The sequence below is a fragment of the Mus caroli genome, chromosome 17 (genome assembly GCF_900094665.2).
Source record: "Mus caroli chromosome 17, CAROLI_EIJ_v1.1, whole genome shotgun sequence".
Lineage (NCBI taxonomy): Eukaryota > Metazoa > Chordata > Mammalia > Rodentia > Muridae > Mus > Mus caroli.
This window is the reverse complement of record NC_034586.1, coordinates 78,953,453-78,978,508: the sequence shown is the minus strand read 5'-3', so window position 1 is coordinate 78,978,508 and position 25,056 is coordinate 78,953,453. Positions and strand designations below refer to the sequence as shown.

General features: G+C 40.1%; 1 protein-coding gene and 1 pseudogene across 9 annotated transcripts in view; one reads left to right on the top strand and one right to left on the bottom strand.

The window, feature by feature from the left end:
* Eml4 (EMAP like 4) overlaps nt 1–25,056 on the bottom strand; it is a 125,483-nt gene that overhangs the window by 75,328 nt on the left and 25,099 nt on the right. Inside the window, exon 1 of one of the 9 annotated variants that reach the window (XM_029470876.1) lies at nt 16,497–16,846. The exons of the other annotated variants lie outside the window; for them this stretch is intronic. The gene's annotated coding sequence lies outside the window, so the exon portion shown is untranslated. Of the gene's footprint in view, nt 1–16,496; nt 16,847–25,056 lie in introns of those variants that run through there. 9 annotated transcript variants of the gene reach the window in all.
* Nucleotides 5,216–5,780, top strand: LOC110284387 (annotated as a pseudogene).

The window sequence follows — 25,056 nt, the reverse complement described above, 5'->3', positions numbered from 1 at the left end:
ACTGCTTGTATACACTCATTTTAAACCATTGATGCTGACAAGTAACGTAAAGTCAGAGATATTTCAGTCTGTCTCACACCTTGTAAAGCCAGGTGACAATGAATATAATGTTTTTTTTTTTTTTTTCCATGTGAGAGGCTATTACAGAGGCACCTCTGAAGGGGCGGGGGAGGGGAAGAAGTGAGGAAGGGAGAGTTACAATGTATTTTTTGTGTGAGCACTTCTGAAGTCAACTAAAGAACAAATTCACAAAAAAGTATTGAAGTTGGCAGAGGATTTTCTTCAATTTGTTACTTTAAAACTTTGTATTTACAAAAAACCTATACCAACCCAAAATAAACACAAGCAATATGACTGCTATAAACACATTCACACACCAAGAAAATAGTTAATAAATGAACCTTAACCCAAACCGAACATGCAGAGCTACACAGGATCAATGAATCGGTAGGCTGATAGAAGTGGAATGTGGAAAACTACCTACATTTATTTCCAATAACCTTGTGGGAAAGTGGGAGCCTAAGAGTGTTCTACAATAAGAATTCAGAAAGCAATTGTTCTGATTAACAACTGGTACAGATCAAACAATAGGTAAGCAATGGAGAGACTAACGAGACTTAAGTGAGCTGCAGAGTGTGTCTGCGTCATCACAAACTAGGAAGCCTCCAGATTCTTGATAATGATTCCCAGGGAGCCAGAAGCAGCTGTATGTTAACTTTAGCCATTTCAGCCTGGTTCTATAGTTCTTTAAACTGCATGATGACAGCCTCTTGAAGTTAAGAAGTGCTTTCTACCTAGGACTAGCAAAAGCACTCCTTTCTCTTCTGCAGTATGGCACAACCAACCGTTTTCTCCACATCAATTTGAGTAGATAAGAGTACTAATAATTTACTTATAGATTATATTAGATTGGTAATTCTTTCTCCTCAAATAAATCTGAGTTTGGGCCAGAAAGCTAGGCTCCTACTCTGAGTTTCTATGTTTGAGAACTATCTACTTTGTTGGACATTCCTCCTGAAAGACCTATACAAACTCTTTCAAGTATATGAATGCTGTATCTAAAAATTGTTCAAGATGCCAAAGAAAGGGGCTGGAGACACGGTCCAGTGGCAGAGTGTTGGCATAGCACTAATGTGTCTTTAGACTGACTGTGGATCAAAAGAAAAGGAGAGGTGGGTAGTGAAGGAAGAGGGGACAGGAAGGAGGGAAGGGAAACACAGGAGAAAGGAGGGAGAGCTGGAAATAGTGGGAAGAGAGCAGGAGAAGAGGAAGAGAAGGAACAGAGGAAAGGGAGGAAGAGAGGGGAGGAAAGAGGAGAGAAGGAAGAAGGGGACAAGGTGCTGAAAGGAACTGTGACAGTTAATTGCATGGCCACCATCATTGGAGACAAAGCCTCTGGGTGAGGGCGTTTCTAAGCTGGGCTGACACAGGAAGACCCTCCCTGAGTGTAGGTGGTGCTACATACATTTCATAGGCTGGGGTTCAGGATTAAACAAAAGGGAACAAGTAGACTTGAGTATCAACACTTCCCCCTGCTTCCTGGTTGTAGATGCAATGTGACCAGCTACTTCAAGATACTGTCATCATGCCTTTTCCACCATGACAGACCATAACGTCACATCAGGAACCCAGACAAACCCTTATTTTCACAAGCTGCTTTTGTACCAGAACCTAAAACATTTTCATCCCCAGCAATCTGTTCATTAGAAATTAGAAATGAAAAGTGTAGTGCTAATACCCTACAGTGACGCGAGAGACCGGAACAGTCTCTTTCTCCCGTCACAACAGCTATGGCTGACATTCCTGACAGAGTCAGCTAAGGAAAGATTAGAAGAATAACACATCTACTTAATCAACTTAATGTGAAAGAAGACCTTCATTCCGAAGAGCCAAAGGCCCAAGGAAAACTAATTTTTAATGAAGAATACACCCTGTCACTATGCTATTAGATAAAAAGGGTATGAGCTGAATGCAGCAAAGCCCATCCTTCAGATCCTTCTTTGTCTTTGGCCGGCCTTCCTTCCTTCCTTCCTTCCTTCCAGGTATATGACGGGATCGCTTTTGAAATAAGAGTCTTGTTATCTACTATGAGGTAAGATTGGTCAGAATCTCTCAATGGCCGGATCTTATACAGAAAGGTGGGGGGAAGGTTACAGGTAATTATAAGCATTATGGGCTGCTTTGGAGAAGGGGGATTAGTCCTAGTTTTCCCTTTTTTGTGGGGGTACAGGGGAGAGAAAGGATGTTTTTTCCTCAGCTCACAAGTTACGGTCCATTATTAAAGGGAAACCAAGGCAAGAACGCTTATGCTTCCCCTGGCTTGCTCAGCTAACTTTCCTATACAGCTCACACCATCTACCTAGGGATGTTGCTACCCACAGTAGGTTGGGCCCTCCATCATCTCTTAGCAATTAAGAAAGTGAAAATATACAAGCCAATCTGAAGGGGTAACTCCCTTTCCTCAAGTCTGTCAAACCGACAACTGGAGCTTAACTATGACAAGGGTTTGATTGCCATGACTCACTTGAAAATCTTATTTCTTGAACTCATATTCTTATATGAGGAGCAAGAAAAGATGGTAGGAGAAAGTTAGAGAGATGTTGGTTGTGAGGCCCCTCGAATGTCCTTTATGACAAAATACTTGAGGATATTATTTTCCGAGTCTCAACGCCACCCGTGTACACGTGCACGCATATACACACGGACAAACACACACTTCTAATATTTTCAGTTTGCAGTTGTTTCTTTTCTTTTTCGAGGCAGGGCTTCTGTGTAGTCCTGGCTGTCCAGAAACTTGCTTTGTAGACCAGGCTGGCCTCGAATTCACAGAAATCCACCTGCCTTTGTCTCCAGAGTACTGGGGTTACAGATTTGTGCCACCACCCCAGCTCAGTCCGCAGTGGTTTTGATATACAGATATGGAACCCACCCACCTTTATCTGTGCTTCCATTATCTTTCCTGTATTCTTAGATAAAAGTCTTTTTCTGGGCTTCTGCTGCAAGCCCTTTCCTGTTAGCACAAATCACTATTTGTTCCTTCTCTAAGCCTGTGAATAGGCTTTTCTCCATCAAAACCAACCAACCTATCACCAGTGTTCCCAGCACCCTCCTTACTCCTTTTCCCATCCTCAGGCAGACTCTGTGCATTCTGCCTTTGTCTCTTGGTCCTTCCTGAGGGATCATTTCTCCTTTCCTGCATCTATATATTACCTGCTAGGTTTCCTATCTTTTCTATGGTATAAGCTTAGGCCTATTTTATTCTCATTTAAAGCCATCAATTCTCAGACTCTACCTATCAGCTAGATGCTAATATTGCTCCCAAATACAAGTCTTAGGTGTTTATCTTAAGGTGAAGACCTAAGGGCACTTCTATTGAAGTGACCTCAAATTCCTCAGGTCCAGACAGCCTTGCTCTCTAGTCTTACTCTCTATCCCGTTTCTTTTCCTTTCTTCTTTACCCTGGTACATGTTACATAACCATTTATTCAGCCAACCAGCTAGAAACATGGAAAGTCTCCTCTACGTTTTATTCTTTTATCTACCCAGTGATCGCATTCATACATACATATGTGTGTATGTGTATAAACATATACACACATACAAACATGCTTCTTCAGTTGTTATTCTCTAAACAATGAAATATAGTAGCTATTTATGTACCACTTACATTGTAGTAACATAATTAAACTAAACTATTCATAATATGAGAGAGAGATTCTGAACTTGTTTACTTGTTGTTATTCTACATAGGGGATATATAATGCTCCTCTCAGAAGCTGTAGGTTGCCAAATGAAATTTCTAGTACAGGTGAGGTACTTCCCTTGGAATTACTGATAACGGGTATCCTGGATATCCACAAAATAATACAAGCTATCATTACTGCTCATGGCTGCCATCAGAACTTGATGTAAGAACTTATTGCAGAAGGCACCACATACTTTGGTCACAGGACACAGAAAAACCAAGTTGGTACTGACAAGGAAGTACATGACTGAACAGTTTTTCACAGTAGACAATAGCGCTATGCTGGCTGCCAATTTCAAAGGCTGTGACCAACAGTAAAGACCAGAGTGTAACATGTAAGCGTGGGTACAATAGCAGCTCAAATGTTCTACGGGGGCTCTGGTGGGGGCAGATAACCTACCATTTTCTGACTGTATTTAAGGCCAACTCCATAGGAGCAGTACTGTAAATCTAGTTGAGAACACCCCCAGTTGAAGGAGGTCACCGCTTTTAGGGGTACATCAACAATTATCATTGCTACACAAACAGGGGCAGGGTTCTTACAATCTCTCAGCCTAGGCTGTCCACCTTTATACTTTAAAATGAAGTATTTCTTTTTACTTCATGTGTATGGTGTTTTGCCTGCATCTATGCGTGTATCATGTCCCTGCAGTCCCTACAAAGGAAGAGGGTGTGAGAGCTCTTGGAACTGAAGTTATAGACAGTTGTGAGCTACCATGTGGGTGCTGAGAATTGAACCTGGGTCCTCTGGAAGAGCAACTTGCATGTTTAACTGCTGAGCCATTTTCTCAGGTCTGGATGAGAACAAGAGCTTCTGACATACAAAATTGTAGAAAACCATGTAAAACAGGTCACTGACAAGCAGGTAAAACATGCCTATAATACCAGCATTCCATCAGCAGGCAGGCAGGCAGGAGAATTAAGATTAAGGCAAGTCTGAGGTATTTCACAAAAAGCAAACTAAGACTAATAAGCATATTAAAAAATGACAAACAGTACATACATACACACCACTCCATAATAAAAGCCTGCTAAGCCTTTATCTAGACTGTCTTAAATGATGTCATAGTTCTACTGTCAAAAGATTTATTAAAACCTGATTTTAGAAGCATCAAACACAAACACTACATATTTTACTAATTGTTTGTTATCTAAATTCCACTTCATATCAGAATTTTAAAACTAATTAAATTGGAATTATAGGAAAGACAAAAAACCCATAGCTGTATGTTATTTATATGGCCATCATTTTTAACAATGAACTAATCATACACTAGGCACTGTTAGGGTTTAGATAAGATGTTTTCAACCTTAGAGAGGATATGACTCCCTTTTCTGGCCTTCATGAGCAAAGCACACAAGTGGCCCACAGACACATATGAAGGCAAAATTCATACATATCAAAGAAAAATAAAGGTTAAAACAATAAAATGTTTTAAGAAAGTAGTGGAGAGGTAAGCGGCCAGGTCACCTGCCAAGATGGTACGCTACTCTCTTGACCCAGAAAACCCCACAAAATCATGCAAATCAAGAGGGTCAAACCTTCGAGTTCACTTTAAGAACACCCGGGAAACTGCCCAGGCCATCAAGGGTATGCATATCTGCAAAGCCACCAAGTATCTGAAGGATGCCACTTTAAAGAAGCAATGTGTGCCATTCCGGTGGTATAATGGTGGAGTCGGTAGGTGCGCCCAGGCCAAACAGTGGGGCTGGACACAGAATTGGTGGCCAAAAAAAGAGTGCTGAATTTTTACTGCACATGCTTAAAACTGCAGAGAGTAACGCTGAACTTAAGGGTTTAGACGTAGATTCTCTAGTCATTGAATACATCCAGGTGAACAAGGCACCTAAGATGCGCCGACGAACCTACAGAGCTCATGGCCGGATTAACCCGTACATGAGCTCCTCCTGCCACATTGAGATGATCCTCACTGAGAAGGAACAGATCGTTCCAAAGCCAGAAGAGGAGGCTGCACAGAAGAAAAAGATATCCCAGAAGAAACTGAGGAAACAAAAACTCATGGCCCAGGAATAAATTCAGCATAAAATAAATGCAGATAAAGTTAAAAAAAAAAAAGCGAAGAATAACAGAAGTCGCTAAAATCAACTTATGCACACACAAGATCATGGGCTCATACATATACCATGCATGTAGCACATACTTATATGAACATAAAACTGACAGGAAAAGACTGGACTGTTTAATCACTTTAGCACAAGGCTCAAGAGAACTTTGCTTTCTTTTAAATAGATTCTTTTTCTTGAATTCCATGGAAAATTTTTGGCAATCTGCTAAAAGAATCAAAATTTTTATTTTTTAAAGGAACTAAATATTAATGGTCACATACTTCCTCACCCTCTCATTTAAATATTATTTTAAATTTACTGATAAGTTTGTGTATTAGCATATAACATAACATTTTGACATGCATATACGTTTAAAAAAAGGCTAAATCAAGGTATGTGTACCACTTCACAAACCTTCTTTGATAAAGACACTTAAATATATTCTCAGGGCTGGTGAAGTGGCTCAGAAGATAAGGGTGTTTGTCACACAAACCAGGCAATCTGATTTCAGTCCCCAGACTGCACATTAAGGTGAAAGAAGAAAATCAACTTCAATTGCACACACACACACACACACACACACACACACAAATTTGGGGGAAAACAAAACCAAACCAGAAACGTTCTCAGTAATTTTGCAAATATACGACACTTTATTACTAATTGTACAAACTACGATATAAATAAAGAACAATAAGCCTTCCTTGGAATTGTTTCTTTTTTATTGGAATTGTGACCTTTAACCTGTATCTCCTCAGCCTCTACCATCACAGCCCTGTGTGCAAGCCATTCCTCTTGTATGAGTGCAGTGATTTCATTGCCGTACGAAACAAGGTCAGGTAAGACTGCCTTCCTGTATGTGTCTGCCTTCCTTCACTTGGGTTGCTAAAAACAGCAGTGTGTTTCATTCTGAAAACGAGTAAAGTATTACAGCCCTTTTAAAATCCCAGTCATCTGCTGGGATACACTTAAACTGATCCCATATCTGGTCTTCTGTGAATGCTGCTAAAACAAACATACATACAAGGATAGCAATCTTGATATACTGAATTTCATATCATTTAAATATGTACCTAGGGGAACTGTACTTTTAAGGAACGCCCATACTTTTGTCCATAATGGCTTTAAAAGTGTTGTTTTTGTTTTGTTTTAAATATGTATGCTTTAAATATACAATAGTCAGCCATCACAGGTCAAGAACTATATACATACACATACACACACATCAAGTAAAGAAGCAGAACTTACAAATATACAGAAGATTCAGTAGATAAATTTTACTTTAATTTTGGTACAACTATCAGACAAAGCAAACAAAATTGGCAAGTGGTTTCCAACCCACCCACAAATATGTCTTCAATGGCACTGCTGCCACAGGAGATGCACTGCACTGCCATACCACAAGCACATAGTTAACACATAACTACAATTATAGCTCATTTGTTAATTGTAGCATTATTCTTTAAGAAACAAAATTTTAGACTTCTGCATACTATTTATATATCCTTTATTAGGTGGCTAATTTGCCTTTCACCATGTTAAACCTTAGGCTACAAGATATCACACATACAGGAAATATATAAATATTGCCTATAAAACTACAAAAAGGTATTGGCTCAATAAAAAAAAAAAAAAAAAAACAAGGAAAAGAAAAGCTGGCCAACTTGTGTTTACAGGAGGGGAGCATGGGTCAGCTCACTGTTAACTAGGCTCATAAAATTAAAACAAGATTATAATGAAGTACACATAAAAGGCCCACCAACACCCAACACTGCTCAGGTTCACTGTACCTGCACTTCCCTGTCTCCTGAAGGGAAGTGCATATTTAAAAACCACTGCAGAGAAGAATCCAGCAAGATTTACTCAATTTCAAGTTATCTTCATTCTATAATCCAGCAATCCTACTCACAGAAATGGACAAAGGATTTTTTTAAAGATCTCTCTCTCTCTCTCTCTCTCTCTCTCATGTAAGTACACTGTGGCTGTCTTCAGACACTCCAGAAGAGGGTGTCAGATCTCATTACGGATGGTTGTGAGCCACCATGTGGTTGCTGGGATTTGAACTCAGGACCTTCAGAAGAGCAGTTGGTACTCTTAACTGCTGAGCCATCTCTCCAGCCCCTGGACAAAGGATTTTAACACACATTCTCTAAATCAGATAAGCAAACTATAATAAATGTAGGAGATGAAAACCAGGCATGGTGGCGCACGCCTTTAATGCCAGCACTCCGGAGGCAGAGGCAGGCGAATTTCTGAGTTCGAGGCCAGCCTGGTCTACAAAGTGAGTTCCAGGACAGCTAGGGCTATACAGAGAAACCCTGTCTCAAAAAAACAAAAACAAAAACAAAGCATGTAGGAGATGAGGAGCTGTGACTCTTACAGACTGGTATATAGTTAGTATCTGTATGAATGGTTGGGCAATAACTCAGTAGCAGACACATTCAAAGTCCTATTAAATCCTGACCATTCTCTCTAGTGAGGAGGTTGGTTATAATATGTGATAACACATCTTGTATATTCTAAATATATCCCCAGCAACCAAAGCAATATTCAAATTAACTGTTCATTCGGGCTGCAGCGAGAGCTCAGTAGTTAAGAGTATATGCTGCTTTTTTGTGTAGGACCCAGGTTCAATTCCCAAAACCCACATGGTGGATACAACCACTTGCAACTTAAGTTCCAGGAAATGTAGTGCCCTCTTCTGGCCTCCAGGGACCACCACATTTGTATGAAGGACACATGTATCATGACACACAAGCACACACACACTTTTTAAAAATTAAAGTTAACTGCTCACCAGGACAAGTAAAATATGCACACACAACATGACCAAACATAAGGCAGAACATGTTTTAACAGTTTTTACAGAGCATCTTTTTTGAGGTGGAAAACCCTGTTTAGGTATTTATCATGTCAATAGCTTCAGTCAAGCACAGCAAAGCAGTGCACCATAGCACATATGCGGAAGATAGAGGTCAGAGGACAATAAAGCAGTCAGTTCTCTCCTGCCACCAAATGGGTTTCCGGATCAAACACAGTCATAGGCCTGGCACCAAGAGCCTTTACTTTCTGAGCCATCTTGCCATCCCTGAATAACCCTGTCTAATTAGATATTAAGTTTGGACCAGAGGAGAAATTAGAAACTACCACTTACTCGAGTGTCCTAGGTTTGCTTTCCACTGCTGTGATAAACATCACATTCAGAACTGACACGGGGAGGAGGGGGTTATTCCATCTTATAGCTTACAGTCTGCTTATGAATGGAGTCTCCTGGCAGGGGACATGGAGCAACCCTGAATACTGGCTTGCATTTTATTGCTGAGTGCTACCTTTTCATACAACCCACGAAGACCACCGATCTAGGACTGGCACTGCCCATAGTGGGCTGAGTCTTCTCAGATCAATCATTAAGAAATTCCCCCCACAGACTTACCTACAGGCCAATCTGATGAAGGTTAACTCCTTAGCTGAAGTTCCCTCTTCCAAAATGACTTTAGCTGAGAAGCACACTACGCAGCAGAGCAAGTGAGCACTAGCAGGTACTCACGAGTGGTGGCTCTCCTACTCAACTAGGAGGGAGGGAGTGCCACAGGAAATAACACAACCCTACATAGACACCAAAGGTTTCTAATATGCTGAAACTCGCAAGGAAACGGAGACTCACGGTGATCCTCCTGCTCCAGCCTCCCAAAGGATGCAATTATAGGTGTGTGTCCTGCACCCAGCCTCAAATCTTTACAATGCTTTTCAACTTCATTACCTTCACCTCATACTTAGAATATGTCCTTAGTTCCTCCTCTTTGAAAGGAAAAATAGCAGAAGTCAAGTAAAAGTCCCTACCAAAATCTCTGACAACTCATTAAAACAAGAATTTACTGGTTAAATGCTGACCCTCTCCCCAGTGCTCTTTGGTGTATCCCAACTGCCACACTACCAGTAAAATGAAAACACTAACAACCTTCATGAGCTGAAAATAAAACTTCTACTCTCTTATTTGCTATAACAGAGTTTCAGATTCAGTGAGGAACAAAGTTGACCTTTATTTTTGTCAACTACTTTTTTCTCTGCCACTTCAAAAATCTTAAAATCTGCAAGGCTTATTCATGGTCCTGGAGGCCAGACAGTTAACGCTGGCCTGCTGAGATTATTTGGGGGCGCTGTTTGGTATGATCACCTTTGGAGACCAGTTATACTACAATATCCATAATATCTTATAAGCAAGCTTGTCTCAACTCTGGTTTCCTGAAATACTTTCTCCGGGAGTAAATTCTCACTGAAGAAGAAGCCCAACTACATTGACCAACTTGAAGCACGCAGTGGCACAGGGGACACGTGTATGTGTCTGCCGGCTGGGCAGTTCCAAGCCTAGACTGCCAGGTATTCTGGCCGATGCATCAGATAACAAAGCACTCACCAGGACTCTCTAGTTGAACGTTAGACGGGAGCCTACCCCGCCCAAACTCCTGCCCCACAAATGATATGAGGTTTAACAACAAGAGTGCTTTAAATCCTTGAGTTTTAAGTGTCATTTTCTTTCAATCAGATTTGGTCAATGAGGTTGTATAACACAGTAAGTATTTAGCCTTAACTTCCAGCTTTGTACAGTGGCAGTCTCAAATAACTGCTTTAAAACTATCCAGATAAACTTTTCATTTCTGTCAATGTATGTTGCATGTTTGTGTGTGAGCATATGTATGTGTGTGGTGTGCAGCCATGTGTGTACATGTGCATGTGTAAGTCAAGGATTGAAACTGGGTGTCTTGCTCAACTGCTTTCCGCTTTATTTTTTGAGACAGAGTCTCTGCCTGAGCCCGTATTACACTAACTAGTTTGATAAGCCCTGGGGCTTGGCTTGTCTCCACCCTGTCAGTTCTGGGGATCAAACTCAGGAACAGGAACCCCAGGCCCTCAGACACAGCTTTATACTTTTGGAACAGTATGTGCTGTCCTAAGACAAATACTGAAGAATGTTATTAAGATGCAGAAATACTGGGGACTGAACCACCACTCAAAGAGCATACACAGGCTGGACATAGCCACTGCCACCACCACCACCACCACCACCAGCAGCCACCCCTGAATGTAGCCCCCTGAACAAATGGAGTGGGGACTATCCCTAAAGCTGTTGCCTATCCGGAATAGGCTCCTCTAACTGGGCTGCCTTGTCTGGCTTCAATGGGAGAGGATGTATCTAGCCCTACACAGACTTGATGTACCAGAGGAGGGTACTCAGGAGGGGGGAGCAATCAGGGTGTAAGATAGATAGATAGACAGATAAGTAGATAGATAGATCAATTGAACAGAAATACACAAAATAACCTGCCTGACTGGGGCACTGAATAAAATATACTATTAACTGCTTTTTATAAAAATTACTTATGTGAAAACTGGCCATATGTGATATTACATTATTTTAGAGGGTACATATATACAGAGATTTCACTGTGTATATTTATAAAAAATTGGTCATATCTGTAATCACTACATAAATTAACACCAGAAAGAAGGTTATTATCCATCCAATTAAAAAAACGGATTTCATTGTCAGGTAGTGGCAACGCACGCCTTTAATCCCAGCGCGTGGGAGGGGGAGGCAGGGGATCTCTGAGTGTGAGGCCAGGCTGGTCTGCAAAGGGAGTTCTAGAAACCAGGACTACACAGAGAAAAACAAACAAACAAACAAACAAACACCAAAACCAAAAGGATATTATTATAAAATGTAACCAGAAATCACACTGTTGCATGTTTCTACTATTCTTAAACTATATTGAAAACCAAAAAAATGTGTAGTAAACAAGTATTTAATGTTGTATGCATGATCTGATTTCAATTCACAAATGTGTACATTTATGACGTGCAGATGTGAACACGCGAGGCTGGTTGGGTAGTACAGGTCTATAGTACTAGTTACTCTTGGGGCTACAACGGAGCGTGGCAAGGAAGGGGGCAGGGCAGGGCAGGGCGGAACCTCCAGAGAGCTAAACCCAAGAGGACTTAGTTGTGTAGTAGAGTAAGAAACTGCTCACAGGCCTGTTTTGATCACAGTACTATCCAAACTCACAAGTAGCCATTGCAATCCACTTGCTAAAACCTGCACATCCTAAATCTAGTTGTGACGAAATACCAAGCAATCTCAAATTCATCCTACAAAATAAATGGCTAGTAACTTTTAAGTTCTGGTGTCATCCGGTCGGAGAGTGCTGTAAGGAACGATTTTGTGTCAGAATAAGAGAAGAACCCCAAAGACTAATTTTTAAGTGCAATGTTTCATCTTAGACTGGGCAAGGGGAAAATTACTGTATGATGTATGTATATGCACGTACACGTATATAAATTACAATTTGCTGCATCTATTTCTGTTTTTGTATATATAGTTTCAGGGCTGACCAGTTTGTATTATAGTGTATGTATCAACAATAATAAAAAGAGATTATTAATTTGAGAGTTAGGGGTAGGAAGAGTTGAAGAAAGGGTACCACTGAGGGGATGGAGAGAGGAAAGTGATGCAATTTTATTTTAATTAAAAATATATTAAGGGGAGGGGGAAGAGGATGGATGTGGGATGGGAGGTTTGTGGAGGGGTAGCCAGGAAGTGGGAAGAGATGTAAACGATATATATATATATATATATATATATATATATATATATATGAATAAATAATAAAGGGGGGATCAGCTGTTAAAAACACTGCTCTTCCAGAAGACTCATGTTCAATTCTCAGCTAAAACTACACAGTGGCTCACAATCATCTGGAACTCCAGCTCCAAGTGATCTGATGTCTCTTTCTGGCCTCCGTGGACACTGCGAATGCATATGGTGCAGACATGCAAACTGCCTATACACATAAAATAAAAACCCCCAAAAATTAATGTATTAGAAAATAGAGTAAAATCGCTCTATGGTGAGAGAGTGGCTGTACGTGTCCATTCCCTGACTGTGGTCACACACTCCCTCAGGAGCTTTATCTGGAGAGTTAACCTTTGACTTAGTTGACTGTACTTTGTACTTTGCAGCTTTGTTAAATGGCTCGGTAGAGAAAATGTCACACAGAGATACAATATATAACAAACAGCAAACTACTAAGAAATATGAATCTGAGAGGGTATTCGGAAATTCTCTGTAGCATTTTAACTTCTCTATATATTTTAAATTACTTCAAAAAAAGTTGACAGGAGCAATAGCCTTTTCTGAAAATTTTCCATACACAAAATATAGAATTCATGATATTTAAGATTTTCTCCCAAGTTCTAGGACATACCAAATGCTTACCAAATACCTAATAAAAATACTAAGCCTGATCTAAACAAGTGTAAGGTACAGCATCTATGCTCAAGGAGTCTCCATTCTGGTGAGGTATGTTGTAGAAGCAGTCCAAGAGTGACTGCTGAGTACGTGCTGGGAAGTTGAAGGGACCACGGAACGAAAAGAACGAACTCCCTAAAAGAAAAAGAAAAAAAAAATCTGACCTCAGTCTGGAAGCCTAGAAATTGACTAGTCAAAATGGATAAGGAAATTCCAAAGTGGTAGAATAACTGACTAAATCAATGAATAATAAAGACTAAATACACAATCTGCTAACACTTGGCTGGAAGAGAGGCTGTGGCTAAACTACAGAGCTATCTCTCTGCCTGCCTACTGCCTTCCCAGACCCCAGAAACAGAGCAACCTCATACTACAGCCATAGCCAACTGATGAATGACCAACCTCATACTACAGCCATAGCCAACTGATGAATGATTCTGCAAGAGCACTATACAAGTCAGCTCGCCATCTACAATCTAATTCCATCATTCTGACAATTCCTTAGAAAACTCTCCTATTGTGCTGACAGAGATCTACTGGTTGCTGCATTCAAGCCTCCCTGGTTCAGTCCCCAAGCCCCGTGTATCACTGAGAATCAACGCTAGGTTTGGCAAGCAGGAGGCTGGAGTAGCACTGATTGTATACATGGTCCCTACACAGCATCACTCTACACCTCTATTACCAAACCAAAACTGGTTTACTTTTAGTTCTATCTTTTCCACACCGAATACAAAAGTGTAAACTCTCACTGATGAACTCCAAGTACATAAAGACAGACTGATTTTATTACTGTTGATTTGTCAACACTAACATTTTCATTAAATATTTTAATTCACAGTCATATATCAGTGATCACATCTGGAAGTGGTTTCTCCTTGCTCAGAAGCCAAACTTTAACTAAATGCATTCTACAAGGTCAAATTTATGAATGTCAAAACATATTCTAAGAAGCCAATTTTGTAAATTTAGGATGGATGGTCTTCTGAAAGCTCTTCATTTAATTTTCAACGCCCCTTCCACTCAGCTGAAGAATCAAATTACCTCAGAATCCAATTATCAAAAAGAAACTGACAGCTGGCAGTTCATCTGACAACCAGACATGGTGGGATACCTGCAATCCCACAGTAACTGGAGGTGGAAACAAGAGGAGCAGAACTCTGAGGCCAGCAGAAGCTACACAGTGAGAGCCTGTTTCTCTGCTCTTAGAGAGCGGTCAGAGTGGAGCTATGACACTCACCACCTAGGGTGGCTCATAACCACTTGTAACTTCAGCTCCACGGAGCTGACCCTCCTCCCGTCTCCGTGGGCACCCAGTAGTTACATAGCCAAAAAATAGAGCCGGGCAGTGGTGGCGCATGCCTGTAATCCCAGCACTTGGGAGGCAGAGGTAGGTGGATTTCTGAGTTCGAGGCCAGTCTGGTCTACAGAGTGAGTTCCAGGACAGCCAGGGCTATACAGAGAAACCCTGTCTCGAAAAACCAAAAAAAAAAAATAAATAAAATAAAATATAGGTCAAACTGACAATTCCTTACAAATAATGAGATGAATATTTATGATTTCTAAAAAACGTCTGCTGGATCTGGTAGTGCACACCTGTAATCCCAGCACTAGAAATTACAGCAGGAAGACTGAGTTAAAGACCAGCCTAGATTATATGTCTCTCCTGTGTATGTATATGAACATACACAACCGAAAACATGTGAGATTGTAAGTAGAGGTATAAAATCAAAGTCCTATAATCTTCTATTTCTGATGAAAATAACATTTACCTACATAAGTTTCTAATTTGTAACTACAGCAAATAAAACTAGTTTATTCTTTAAAACTATTACAAGAATTCTCCATGTTTATTATCCAACAGAGAACAATTACAGCCAGCATTTCAGCTGTAAGTTACCACCCACAAGTCAACTCTAATCATATCACTTGTTTATATGAAGTAAGAATAATTTTTATGTTTTTAAATAGATGCAAATTATTCAAGGAACAATATTTTATGATCCACAAAGATTATATGAAAATTATATTGTTTTGTAAGGACATATATCCATTGTTCTTAATATTTTCTTTTATAAATTTTTACTTCATTTTAGGAGTAGCCATTTTGCCTGACTGTACACTGTACCTTCAGAGAACAGAAGAGGGCACTGGATCCTAGAACTGGAGTTACAGATGGTCTTGAAACACCATATGGATGCTGGGAATTGAACCCAGGGCCTCTGGAAGAGCAGATGGTACTCTGCGTTCTCTCTCTAGCCTGTTTAGATATTTTGTTTAGTTGTCTTGCAAAAATAGCAAAAATATGCTTTAGTTGGTCCTTTGCCCAAGAAGGCGGCCCACTCATGATGCATAGATGAAATTAAATGCAGTAGCAGCAAGGTCAAAGCAACCAGGTTCAAAACTGTCTGTGATGTAATGTGTTTGGTTATGCAGCTAGTCTAGTCATCAGGTAGTTATAAAAATAATTCCTAGTTTAAAAAATTATTTGTTTATAAAGGGATAAACATATGCAAAGTGCTTAGCACTCTATCTGTATACAGGATTAAGTAGCCCTAATGTTAGGTGGTTTTACACTTTTCTTATTACAAGCACTAGTCAAATCAAACCAGCTAACACTTCTGTCACCTAATCTATTCCTTTGTTTGTATTAACATTTAAGAGCTTTTTTTTTTTTTTTTTTTTTTTTTAATATTTTTTTTTTTTTTTTTTTTTTTTTTTAAAGATGCTTAGAAACTCACCCTGTTGGCACTGTGTGGTCACCACAGCCCAATCCTCTCTCTCCTCTGACAGCATCTGTCCTCTTTCCCCAGTTCCCCACTCCTCCAACAGCCTTTGGCCACTCTCATCCTCGATACTGTTGTGACTCACTTTCTCCAGTTCCACATGTAATGTCACCCAGTTCTCTGGCTTAGTCTGTTTAGTCTAACCGCCTCTAGAGCTAAACTACAGAAACACCCCCCCACCCCCCGCCTTTAAAGTCAAATGGTACTTTATTATATATGCACATGCCATATTTCAAAATCCATCTGTTAACAGGCACCTCACTGATTTCTGCTTCAACTACTGTGAAGAATGCTTTAGTGATTTCAATTCAATTTTTTCTAAAGGTTTCAGTCTTAAGATCAACTTCATAGACTGAACACTGGTGAGATGGTGGTAGGTGAAGGTGTTTACCACCAAGCCTGACAGCCCGAGTTCAATCCTCAGAGCCCGTGGGTGGAAGGAGAACCAGCTCCTGAAACTTGTCCTCTGACTTCCACACATGTGCTGCACACATGCAAATATACACAATTGATAAATATAAAAAGTGTACTGCACTGCCACGCTGCTGCTCTGGGCGACACCAGAGAGTGTGACTTGTTTCAGTTACCAAGATCATACCAGGAGAGCAGAAGAGGCAGTCCACAGTGCTGAGAAGTCACAGCAGAAATGCTGAGTAAATTATGCTTGTCATATTCCTGTCTTCCCGCTTGGAAATTTTAGTTCTTTATGTACTATTTTTTCCCACCAAAGATTCAATGAAAGGCATGCCAATGTTATCATATGAGTGTCTGTAAAACAAGCCAAAAAAAAAAAAAAAGATTCCTTCAGATATGAATTCAAAATTGTTATGAAATTTAGAGCCAAACAGCTAAACTTGAGGATTGCGGTCTCTAGAAAGCAAGTTTATGAGTGTTCGGACACTCTCTCTTCAACTACAGCAGGAGGGAAGGAAAGTGGTCACCATCACCAATGAATAAGAATGTGGTATTTGTTGAATAAATTAAACGTTTCCCAAATTACAAGCCAGCATTCAAAGTCAGACACGCAGAATCTATAGCTTACCAGTCACATGTACTGCATAGGTCAGAAATGATAATCCTTGAGCCTTCCCCATATCCACACACAGATAGCGCTCCCCTAAATTTCAGCAAGCTAATTACTTAGAGATTGTTATAAAGACTAATACCCGTTTTGATGAGTCTTTTGAAGCTTGCACAAATGAATTCATGATACCACCAGAAAACCAACTGCACCCCTTTGGTGCTCCATCACATATCCACCATCTGGCTGGTAAGTAACAGAACAAGGATTCCTTCCCTACTTGTCCTCTCTCCCAATAGGATGGCCACTTCCAACCCTTCACTATGCATGCCCTTGGCAATGTTCTTTCACAAATAAACTCAAAGCAAAGAGGGTGTTCTGAGAGACATCACTTCCACGCTCGCTGAGTAAAAATGGCAGCTGCTCACTGGCTCCCTTTCACACAGAAGATCTATCTTCCTACTGTGGCACACGTGGCTACTCCAGAGTGTCTGTCCTGTTACACCTTTCCTCCTTGTAATTAGATCCTAACTGACTTAATCATTCATCATTATCCACAATCCCATTTCCCACTGTCCAAATTACAGACAAGATTTAATGCTAGACTGACCACCTAACTAGTTTTCCAGCACCGCCGGTCTGAGCAGTTCAGAGGACCCTGTGATCATCTCTGTTCTTTGACTTAAGGAGTGGACAGACACCTGGCTACAGTTCATTCTGTTCACTCCTCTCCTGCATAATCCACCTCTCTGACCACTTACCTTACCACCCACAGCAGCATCTCATCCTAAGCTTTTAGCCTTAGTCTTGGAAAACAAATTGCTTTCATGTTTTTAATTGCCCCCACTTCATCACACTTTATCTTTTCTGTTTGCTCCCGAAACCTTCAACCCACCTATACCCCATAAAAGACAGGCAGGCCTCTTTCCCTTTCTAGCTCTAGTTTTGCCCCAGGGTCTCTGTTGCATTGCAGAAGACAGATCTGAATTCTCTTGCCACTCCCTGCCAGCCTAAGTGGAATGCATTCAGAGTAGGCGTGGCTAATTAAACTTGCTCATAGAAAAGCATCCGTGGTCTAGACTTGTTGTTGACTGCAATGGACTCTCCACCTGTCCTTTGGATTCACCAATTCTATTATCAAAGTCTGAACTTCAGAAAGAAAAGGAGGCATCTGCTTTATGTCGTGTCCATTGCTTGTTAGAGCCTAGTTAGAGGAAGCTGAAATGGCTAACACTCCACCTTTAAATATCCACTATGAATGTCAACAGGTAATGATCATCAATACAAAATTACAGTGAATTAAGTACACATTAAGCATTAGACACTCTTTTTATGTCCTTTAGAAACTTAGGTTCTGAGACTAAATCTCGTAGTCTGGGCTAGTCTTGAACTTGCTATGTAATAGAAAATGACTTTGAAACCTCTGATCTCCTTGCCTCCCCCTCCCCCTCCTGGGGAATACAGTTGTGCAATACGCTGTCCAGTTAATGTGGTGCTGGGGAATCTAACCCAGGCCCTCAAGATGCTACTAGACAAGCACTCTACCAACCAAGCTATATCCCCAGTCCCAAGATAAATGTTTTTATGTAGATTCATTAGAATTCAGACATTCACTTAAATGAATACTCAGTGATATATTTGTCCAATCTTCCAAAGTAAATTCTAGAAACAAGGAACAACCCTCAGATCTCTGATTCCAAAATTATTAGCTAACTATAATAGTCACCTCAACTCCATGAAAATAAAATACATTAAGTTTAAGCACGATGTGGTAGTACAACCAAATTTAAACAGCTATCAAAGATAAACTTTCATCTGCCAAGAAGTAAATGATGTTCCATCTGGTTAGTGAAGTACTGGGTTTACAAAGAAAACGGTTATTGAAAAATGATTAACTTTAATAACACCTGGGACAATAAAGACTGGAGAAACACAGTCTCCAACAGTCTGATGCTCCCTGTCCGTCCAGGCTTCCTGTAGTAAATATGTTATGTTGCAATAAAGCTCCTTGAAAAATGAGTCATCTGGAACCAAACATAATCAACAAGATAATGATTAACCAAAAACTGGCACAAATCCTAAGAGAGTAATAAAATTAAAATTCAGCCCTTTGAGAGATCGCTCATGTTTAAATGCTGCTATCTCAAAAATGCAAGACAACTGGGTTTATGTAATATGTTTACATGTTTATATAATGGTTCTGGCATAAGTATTTCAAACATAAGAACTATGTTTGAAAATTTTGTCTTAAAATTTATATTTAACCATGTCACCACAAAATTTAACAATGAAAGGATTTTATTTTCAGCTCAATAGTTCTGATTCTAGAGAGGCTGAAGCAATGGCTCAGAGGTTAAGAACATTTGCTGTTTTTGCCTGAGGACCTAGATTCAGTTCCTAGCACTCACATGGTGGTGTACCATCATCCCTAACTCCACACTCACATGGTGGAGTGCCATCATCCCTAACTCCACACTCACATGGTAGAGTGCCATCATCCCTAACTCCACACTCACATGGTGGAGTGCCACCATCCGTAAGTCCAGTCCCAGGGCATCCAGTTCCTCCTTCTGGCCTTCTCAGACACCAGGTACACACACAGTACACTTACATACATGCAAACAAAATATTTTACAAGTAAAATAAAATAAATCTTAAAAGTTTACTAAAATTAATGCATTTATGTAATTTTTGGTATGGTGTAGTAACTCAGCATTCTACCATCAGCACCATATGAGTATTCTAGATCTTTTAAATATATAAAGGAGTATTATATCCTTTAAAATATAACACATCATCTTTCATACAACAGTGCATTAGTGATTACTATGCAAGGTATATGTGCTAATGTCTTGTCAATAGCACAGCAGAGTGATCATAAACCTCTTCAGAGCAGAAAGGAACACATTATTCCAAGGCCACAAAACCAGTTCTATAAATCTGTCATCAAAAGCACAGTTACCGCAACCAGCGAGCGATCTTGCTAATCATGTAACTACCTAGGACAGACTGGGGTTGAAGATTCAGCTCAGAGCGCTTATCTAGCACGTGCAAGTTCAGAGGGATAGATGGAGGGAGAAAGACAGAGGGAAGGAAGAGGATTTTATTACAGACTGTTTAAACTTTAATAGGAAATAAGGCAATCTTTAATAACTTTAACAAGGATGTTGGTAAGGAAAAAAAACAACTTTAGCTCTTATCATACACTAAATAAAAACAATCTAAAGTAAATCATAGATCCAATGAACAAATACTACTAGCCCTAATGAATAAATAATAACTTTTACTTCATCAACCAGGCACTCTGATGCACATTTGTAATCCTAGCCCTTCAGGGACTATGGCAGGAGGATTGCATGTTTCAGAACGACCTGGGTTCCATATCTAGATTGTATCTCGAAAGAATAAAAAAAATTTTTTTAAATTAGATTTTATCAAAATTAAAAGTCCCTACTCAATCAAAAGTTGTCAGTGAGAAATAATCAGGAAAGTCCCAAGGACAGGAAAACAGTTGCAGCACACAGCACACAGGATTTGTCTGTAGCCTCAAGCACTTATGTTCATTAAGTCAATAATATCAATCCAGTGAAAAGAAATGTGAAGTAGAAGATAAGAAATGTACTTTAAAATTTTTTATCACATTTAATTATTTGGCTTTTGTGCCTCAATGTCACCCCAACCCCAACCCCCCCAGCACCCTACATACACCCCCATAGAGAATGGTGGAGGTCAGAGGACACCTGGTAGGGTAAGTTCTCTCCTTGCCCCCATGTAGTATCGGCCATCATGCTTGGCAGCAGGTGCCTTTACCCACTGAGCCATCTAAGATAGCCAAGAAAGCTATCTATCTATCTATCTATCTATCTATCTATCTATCTATCTATCTATCTAAAGTTTTTTAAGACAGGGTTTCTTTGTGTAATCCTAGGAGTCCTGGATTCACTTTGTGGCTAAACTGGCCTCGAACTCACAGAGAGCTGCCTGCCTCTGCCTACTAAGTGATGGGATTAAAGGTGTGTGTACCACCTCACCCAACTTGAAAGCAATTACTAAAACTACAAATGTCATTTGCCTAATTTAAAAGGACTTGATGTACTTTACCAAATATTACAACAGAAATTCCAGTTTTAAGCAAATCAGTAACATCATAAATAAAAAGTTTAATAATGATCATTTTGTATATATTTATGCGTGTAAAAATAATTATAAATATAATTTGAAATAAACAAAACATCACATTAAAAATGTTAAAACAGAAGTACTACATCTGACAAATACCAATATAATTAATAACAAAGCATATAATGATTCAACAAATAACCAAAGTAAAAGAAAATATACACAATGTCTAAGAAGTAAAAATTTAAGCTGGGCAGTGGTGGCGCACACCTTTAATCCCAGCACTTGGGAGGCACAGGCAGGCAGATTTCTGAGTTCGAGGTTCGAGGCCAGCCTGGTCAAAACTTTTAAAACTGTGATAATTTAATTTAAATCATTTTAGTTATAATTATAATATTATATAGGTCTTAAGAAATAAAATTACAATAGCAGTTTCTTTCCTAAGAAATTTTTCTAGTCAGTCTAAACAATTACACAGTAAATCTAATTATGATTTCTTTTTTTATTTTCCTCTAAAACTTATTACTAACTTTCCTTCAGTAGAATGCATTTCTTTATTACTGCAGGAATATGCTGATTCATCAACATTATCTTTACATCTTGAGCCTCTTTTTGTGACTATATTGGTGGTCTTTCTACTGACATGTCTTGCTTGAGAGGGGTCTCCTTGTGTAACACAGGTTGGATGGGCCTTGAAGCTTGCCCTGTCCTGCTCAGCTCCATTGAGATGGTCTCCCCCCATCCCCCGCCCACTTCCCTTCCTCTCCCTCTCCCCTTGCCCCCCCCCACTTCTTCTTTTTAATTCTCTGGAGAATTTACTTATCTTATATTGATCCCAATCCCAGTTCCCTTGCACTTTTACTCTCTGATCAGTAAATCTCACATGACTTGTACTAACCCCCAAGAACTATTAGTAGTAAGTTTGATCTCCTCTCTTGAGCTCCAACACCTGCACTATCTCTATGGTTTTCTAGTGTGTCTAGCTTCCGTCTCGAGTTAGTTTTCAGTCTTCTCTAGCCTCCACCATTTACCTATAATAGGTGGATTCTGAGGCTCAAATGAAGAGCCTAGTTGGCAGAAAGGAGAGAAAGAGAAGAGAGGTCTCCTTGGGGAGGGAGTTGGGGGATTTCAAGCACTCATGTTGCTTCCAGCAATTTTGACCACAGAGTGGGGACCTTGTAGGAAGAAGCAGATGTTCATTTGCTTACAGACCTGTTGGCATCCTGGAGTTTCAAGGTTGGGAGGCTGGGCAAGTGAAGCCTGTGAAGCTGTAGACCCTGCAGGGTTCCTGCTCATACAGATCACATTCTCTATCTGCTTTGTCATCCATACTAGTAGTGTTTGCCATTTATGGGACTTATTGAGCTTTTTTGGTTGTTTATTTAATTTCTCATTAGTAGCTTTCGTTATCTTTCTACTTGCAGTTCACTCAGCTGCCTCTCGTTTAATTCTTTTGAGTTCTTTGTCAAGAATTCCATGTACTTCGATATCTTTCAAGTCAGTTTCCAGAGTTCCTAACTTTGGTGGAATCATGTTTGTAGGGTGTGGTTTTGATGCTAAGGTCCTGTCTCCAATTGGCTCCTGATTGGTCAATAAAGATGCCAGGGACCAATTTCTGGGCGGAAGGAAAGAAGAGGGACGTCCATGTCCCCCTGCAGGCAGGCTAAGAGATGCTGGAAGAGAGCGTTTTTGCCACGCTTTGGAGGGAGAGAAGGTGTCGGCCATGTGAGACTTTGGACAGAGTGGTCATATTTACTTCCCCAGGCTGAACAAGGAGGTAACTGAACAACTAAAGCTGAGGGCAGATTTGGGGTGCTGAGCATTGGGAAGGGGACCCTAGCCGTGGGAGATTAGAAGCACCCAGCAATTGAGCCAATAAGGCAGGTTGAAAAATAAGCTTGTGTGTCTGTCTGTCTGTCTGTCTTTTGTCCGCAGATTCGAGGGAACCTGGGCAGGGCTGGTAGCGCAGTCTTCCCAGAGCATAAAGCCGGATAACAAAAACTACTCACTACACATGCTGCCTTGTATTTTCATATTTTTTGTGCTTCTAGTTTTCAAATATGCCCAAAGTAATGCTAAGGATGTACTGGCTGTTGTTATGATACCTTAAGTGTAACAAGTCTGAAAATACCAGAGGAGACAGTGACATTCTTCTTTTTTTTAGTAAATTTAAAAATGATTTTATTTTTATGTATATTGGTGTTTTGCCTGCATGTGTATCTGTGTGGGTATCTGATCCCCTGGAACTGGAGTAACAGACAGGTATGAACTGCTTTATGGGTGCTAGGAATTGAATCCGGGTCCTCTAGAAGAGCAGACAGTGTTCTTAACTGCTGAGCTGTCTCCAGCCCTGAGAAGAGAGATCCTGTGCATGCTCGCACAGACAGACAGACACACAGACAAGACACACACACACACAGAGAGAGAGAGAGAGAGAGAGACTGACTCACTGCTATGTTGAAACACTCAACTTCATAATTCAAACACTACTGGACATAAAGTATAATATATTAACAGTGATTTTAACAAAATGCTATTTTACCTGAAGATGCTGTTGGGTAAAGAGGGAGCTCAACCGAGAAGCATTACACGACTCTGTAGGTCACATGGGTTTAGTAGATTATCTCCAGCGTATTCCAGCCAACAGCTACAGAACATACACTCTCTTCATCTACTTGTAGTGTTTGAGAATGTCCCCTTGGGCTCAGGTATTTCAACAACAACAACAACACAACTGATGACACTTGGGTAGATTTAGGAGGTGTGGCCTTCCTAGAGGAAACATGTCACTTGAGGCAGGCTTTGAGGTTTGTAAGCTACATACCAGTACCAGTTCACTTTCTCTGCTTTCTGCTTGAGTTTGAAGATGTGGGACTCTTCATGTGTGCCAGCCACTTGTCTGCCTGTTGCCACCCTTCCCTGTGACACTGATGGCTTCTTATCCCTCCAGAACCATTAGCCCAAATAAATCCTTCTATAAGTGGCCTTGGCCACAGCAACAAAAAGAAGCAAAGTCACAGATGTCTTATGGCATGAAACAAGTTGGGTTGGGTGGAGCTATTCTATCTTACCACATTGTAATAGAATAAAACTAGAAAGCAACAGCAGAAATAACTATGAAAAGGGGAGACTGAACAGAACAGTTTAAATGAACAGTGACTCACTGAAGAAAAATGGGACATTTTTTAAATTATGGATTCAAATTATAGAAACCATACAAATAAATCTATGGGATACCAAAAATGCAATCTAAAATGGAAGTTTGTAGCTCTGAGTACCGGAGGGATGAAGGATGAGTTATCTAACAATGCATCTCCAGGTCTTAAACAGCAAGAACAAACCAAATCCCAAATCAGCAGAAGAAAATGAAGATCAAAGCAGTAGTGAGTCAGAGACCAAAATAAAAAACAAAACAAAACAAAAAAAACAAATAACAAAAATAACAAAGAAACAGTTGGATCTTTGAGAAGATAAACAAGAGCTACAAACCCAATGCCAAAGTAAAGTGGAAGAGGGAAGTAACACAGTTAAAGGAGAGGATGGGGTCATTATAAGATATAACTGAAATCCAGATATCATTTGAGAATATTTTTTTAAACTGTATTACAATGAACAGAAAATTTTAGAAGAAACAGGGAAATTTCCAGATAACCCACCAAAATTTACCTAAATACAAAACAGAGCAGTAGCAGCCAGTGACACTGTGATTAAAGCTCGGGCTTGACAGACATGCTCCTGAACTCTTCTGAACTGTTAAAGGCAAGACAATGAGAGGGAAGCAGAGGGGAACCCATCCCTGCTGGCAGACCATAGTCCTGAAAGAAACTACAGCCTTTGAGAACTGAAACAAAGTCAACAATGTAGCAGGACAAAGAACAACACACAAAGCCTAGTAGCTTGACTTTATACTCTAGGAGCTGATCAAGAAATAAGTTGTAGCCGGGCGTGGTGGCGCACGCCTTTAATCCCAGCACTCAGGAGGCAGAGGCAGGCGGATTTCTGAGTTCGAGGCCAGCCT